General features: G+C 44.2%; 1 pseudogene; it reads left to right on the top strand.

Moving 5' to 3' along the window:
* The first annotated feature begins 1,230 nt into the window (after window positions 1-1,230).
* LOC100353657 (RNA-binding protein with serine-rich domain 1-like) lies at window positions 1,231-2,244 on the top strand (annotated as a pseudogene).
* The last annotated feature ends 3,348 nt before the right edge of the window (window positions 2,245-5,592 follow it).

Raw genomic sequence — 5,592 nt, 5'->3', positions numbered from 1 at the left:
AAATTTTCTGTGTTTAATTCACTATTAACTAGATATTTCTCCCTGATATGCTTGCTTGCTCTATTCATAGCCTAAATGGCAGACATACTGAGCCAGGCTGTATTATGCTTCCATGCTTTTGACTCACACAGGCCCCTGTGACTAGATGTGCCTTTTCTCTTTGATTACCTAGATTTTTGAATAAGGTAGAGTGTACTTTATTACATAATTTTATTCCTCATTTAATCATCTATCACTTCAGTATTACAGATAATTCATCTTTGGTCCTTATTATAACTTGTGTATTCCTCATACTGCCTATAGCACTGACATTTGTTTATATCTGCATTTCTCTGAATTTCTCCTTAACTTTATTCCATTATTGTCCTCTACTGAAAACTTTATTGTATAATTTCACCCCAATTGTTCTCTTTCCTTCACTAAATTTTAATACTACCAATATGCTCTAGATATGTTTATATATTGCATGCATATCTATGTTAATACATAAAAACAGTAAGATTTTTCAATCCTGAGACAAATCACTCTTGCCTACTTTGGGCAGTACCATCTCTATCAAGAATGTATGTTCATAGTCAACATTTTGTAGGCATATGTTCAAATAATAAAATCTTGACTTTTAGAAATTTAACACAAAAGCTCTGCATGAGGCAAACATTAAAAATAAGTACACTTTCCTAATTTATATTTCAATCTACTCCTTGGTTTGACTTTTGTTTTCATCTATGTAAGACATTTATCCTAATTTGAATTATTTCTATTGAGAATGGCAGGTGGACAGGACAGACTCAAATGGTTAACACAAAAAGGTTAATATTGACTTATGTGATGAAAAAGATTGGATAAAATTTTGACTTCAGACATAGTTTAATTCAGAGTCTTAAAAAGCATCACCACAATACAGTTCTTGCATTCTTTTGGGTCTGGCATATTCTTTACCTTTGACTTATTCCAAAATTTGTATTCTGTAGCCCATGGGTCACAATTTTATAAATTTCTCTTCAGAGTATACTTATGGAAGTCAGACACCTCCTGCCACAGTGTTAGGAAGGGAATGCCAAGAGAGGAAGGCCTGAGAAACTTCTCAAAGTGAATTCTTTTAAGTACAATTCAAGAGAGAAGCAGAACACAGCTTTGTAATCTTGATATTAAAAAAAGAACAAAAGAAAAGCGCCAGCCTCGGTGGCTGAGGAGAGCAGGAGGAGGTGGTGGTGGTGGGAAGATGCTGCTCTTTGGTGTAAATTGCAATCGATTAGGGATCATTTCTCAGAATCGAGTTAGAAGTGAGAGTTCAGATAAGTGAGGCCGCCATTGCTGCTTTGAACACCTCAGAAGGGGAGAATGGATTTATCAGGAGTGAAAAAGAAGAGCTTGCTAGGAGTCAAAGAAAATAATAAAAAGTCCAGCACTAGGGCTCCTTCTCCTACCAAGCGCAAAGACCGCTCTGACGAGAAGTCCAAAGACTGCTCCAAAGATAAAGGGGCCACCAAGGAGTCCAGTGAGAAGGACTGCAGCCAGGACAAGGTGCAAAAGTGGCGCAGCACTTCCAGCAGCAGCAGCAGCACCAGGTCTCGCTCCAGCTCGGGCTCCAGCACCAGCACCAGCATGGGCTCCAGCAGCAGCTCCAGCTCCTCCTCAGCATCCAGCCACTCCGGCAGCTCCAGCTCCTCCCACAGCTCCAGCTCCAGCAGCTCCTCTGGCTCCCCAAACCCCTCCCAGCACAGGCACCACAGACGGTGCTCATGCTCCAAATCCAAACCCCCTAAAAGAGATGAAAAGGAGAGGAAAAGACGGAGCCCATCCCCTAAACCCACCAAAGTGCACATTGGGAGGCTCACCAGGAATGTGACCAAGGACCACATCATGGAGATATTTTCCACCTATGGGAAGATTAAAATGATTGACATGCCTGTCGACAGGATGCACTCCCACCTGTCAAAGGCTACGCTTATGTGGAGTTTGAGAACCAGATGAGGCTGAGAAGGCACTGAAGCACATGGACGGAGGACAGATTGATGGCCAGATACTGCTACTGCTGTGCTGACCCCCTGGCCCCAGCCGCCCCCTTGACGATTCAGTCCTCCCAGGAGAATGCTCCTACTGCCTCCTATGTGGCGCCAGTCACCCCCACGGATGTGGAGAAGGTATCGCTCCCCGAGGTGCAGGCCTCCCGTGTTCCGGCGATCCTGCTCTCCTGGCAGCCACTGCCACAGGAGCCGCTCCAGCTCCAACTCTTCCCGATAAGCAGAGCCAGTGAAACTCATGCCCCTGTAACTTATGTCCCATCCTCCTCAGTTTTGTTGCTTTCCTAGCCAGAAAAGGATCAGTAGGAAAGGGAATTCCTCACTCAGGCAGGCTCAGAGGCCTTGGTGGAGACGTCTCTGCAGGTCGGTCCTGGCTGCAGCCCTGCTGGTGTGGGGTTGTGCCCTGACAGACGCCCTCCAGTTCCAGAGCTAGAAAGTCACCCATTCCTTGTTTCCAAGAGTCCCTTCGGCAGGGACGAGTGAGGCTCCTGGTACAACGCAGCTCCACCTGGGAGTGCACTGACCCACAGGTGGCCTGGGCCAGGCTGTAGCTTGCTCACCCTTGCTGGGCACAGCTGTCCTACATCAGCTCCTGTTGGGCCAGAGGGTGGCCATGAGTGGCTCTGTCTCCCATACTCACAGACAGCCCTCCAGGTCTTGGTGAGCCAAGAGCTCGCACTGCAGGGTCATCATGGAAACCCCCATTGGCACCTGCCACTCAGGGTGGGCCTGCTGGTTACCTTGGCAACATGTACATTACTCTTTCGGCTTTTAGTGTACAGTCAGTACTATCAAATTCCTGTTTTGTTTTGTAACTTTGTAGCATTTTAGATACCTGTTGCGTTTGTGCTTTGTTGTGTAGATGGGAGAATTGTGTTGAACAAACCCAGGTTAGAACGCAAAAAAAAAAAGTAAGAAAAATATATTATATGTGCTGCAGAATGGTATTAGAATAAAAATAAATAAATAGGCCAATGGAATGCAATAAAGACCTAGAAATAAACACACGCATCTACAGGAAACTGATCTTTGACAAAGGTGCTCAGAATATACATTAGAGAAAGGGATATGTTCTCAATAAATGATGCAGGAAGAATTTGATTTCCAAAGGGAGAAGAATGAAAATAGACTATCTTTCACTATGCATAAAGGCCTACATATAAGACTTGAAACTATGAAACTTCTAAAAGAAACCATAGGATTTGATTAGACACAGATTATAGCAAGGTTATTATAAAATCAGGCTGCAAATATACAAGAAACAAAAGCAAAAACATACAAATAGGACTTCCTTAAACTGAAGTGCCACAAAGGAAACAATCAGCAATCCTACAGAATGGGAACAACCTAAATGCCCATGAAGTGATGAATGGGTAAATAAAATGTAGCTTATACATACAAATACAATGGATTGCCAGTCAACACTGTTATTTGTGACAACATGGATGGAATTGTAGGTCATAATGTTAAGTTAAGTGGGTCAGGCACAGAAAGACAACTGCAGCATGATCTCACTCATATGTGGAATCTAAAAAGTTTATTTAAAAGTTGAAAGTAGGGACCGGCACTGTAGCATGGTGGGTAAAGACCTGCCTGCAATGCCGGCATCCCATATGGGCACCAGTTCGAGTCCCGGCTACTCCACTTCTGATCCAGCTCCAAGAAGGTGTTTGTTCTGAGAAAGCAGCAGCACCAAGGAAATCTGTGCAAATCCTGCTGGCTTTTAGAGTCACTGGTCCAGAATGAACAAAACAGAAGCAGGAGATGGATGTGGTCCAATCAAGTCAAGTTGAACGCTAGTCCAGGAAACAAGGGACTCTTCTCACTTCAAGTTGAGTGGAACTGGCCAATGTGTGCAGTGCCCAGGTGCCAGAGAGTTCTGTTGGTGTAGGTTTTTTAGCTGTGTTCACTGTTGCTATGAACATGTACTCACTATTTGGGTCACGCATACTTGATTGATATTTCTCTTTTGAAAGCCAAAAAATAAATATGCATCCAAAAATGTAGACTACTGCAAAAGCTGCACATCCTATGGGTAACCAGAACTTCATCTGGCAACAGACCTGTGATTCATGAATGTGCAAATACTCTCCTCTGAGAATCTCTACTTGAAAAGGAAGAGGATCAAAAATTGATACTTTGCAGAAGTAATAGCTGGCATGAGAACTGCCCAAATCATATAGGAAAAAAGAGACTGTTGTTGAATAATTGAAATTGACAGAATTTCAGAGCCTTAGTGGACACCAGTCTCCTTTGTCTGCCAGAGGTCACAGAGGACTTGTCTCCCTGACAGCATAAACTAGACTACAGAAGCAATGTCTCTCTAAATACAGGTTACAGAACTCACATAAGCTGAAACTGTTCACCCAGGATACAGAACTCCTGTATACTGTGTCTCCAACACTCAGTCTTCAGAACTCCCATAAGCTGCATCTCCCTACACCCAGACTACAAATCTCCCATGTACTGTGTTTTCCTACTCCCAAGCTAGAGAACTCCCACAAACTGCATCTCCTATACTCAGGCTACAGAACTCCCATAAATTGCGTATCTCTACACCCAGGTTACAGAACTCCTGTAAACTGCCTCTATCTATACCCAGTTACAGAACTCTCTTAAGCTGTGTCTCCTACACTCAGGCTACAGAAATCCTGTATACTGCGTATGCCTACTCCCAGGCTACAGAACTCTTCTAAACTGCTTCTCTCTACACCCAGGATACAGAACTCCCATAAGCTACGTCTTTCTACACCCAGGCTACAGAACTCACATAAACTTAGTCTCTCTACACGCAGGTTACAGAACTTCCATAAGCTGTGTCTCTACACCCGGGATACTGAACTCCCGTAAGCTGCATTTCCTACACTCAGGCTACAGATATCCCATATACTCTTCTAAACTCCTTCTCCCTCCACCCAGGAACCAGAACTTGCATAAGCTGTATATCTCTACACTAAGGTTACAGAATTCCCGGACTGCATCTCCAAAACTCAGGCTTTAGAACTCCCATAAACTGCGTCTCCCTACACCAGGTTACAGTTCTCAGGTATACTGCATTTACCTACTCCCAGGCTACAAAACGCTTGTAAACTGCTTCTCACTACACCCAGGCGACAGAACTCCCATAAGCTGCGTCTCTCTACACCCAGGTTACAGAACTCCCATAAGCTGTGTTTCCTACACTCAGCCTACAGAAATCCAGTATAAAGCGTATTCCTACTCCCAGGCTACAGACCTCGTGTAAACAGCGTCTCTCTACACTGGGTTACAGAACTCCCGTTAGCTGTGTCTCTCTACACCCAGGTTACAGTACTCCTGTAAACTGAATCTCTCTGCAGCCGGGTTATAGAACTCGTGAGCTGAGTCTCCTACACTCAGGCTACAGATAACCCATATATTGAGTGTGCCTACTCCCAGGCTACAGAACTCCCATAAAGTGTGTCTCTCTACACCCGGGTTACAAACTCTCATAAGCTGAGTCTTCTACACTCAGGCTACAGAAATCCGGTATACTGTGTATGCCTACTCCCAGGCTACAGAACTCGTGTAAACTGTTTCTCTCTACATC

This window comes from Oryctolagus cuniculus, chromosome 7 (assembly GCF_964237555.1).
Source record: "Oryctolagus cuniculus chromosome 7, mOryCun1.1, whole genome shotgun sequence".
In the NCBI taxonomy this organism is placed as follows: Eukaryota; Metazoa; Chordata; class Mammalia; order Lagomorpha; family Leporidae; genus Oryctolagus; species Oryctolagus cuniculus.
Note: the sequence above shows the minus strand (reverse complement) of the source record. Positions and strands in the feature narration are given on the sequence as shown.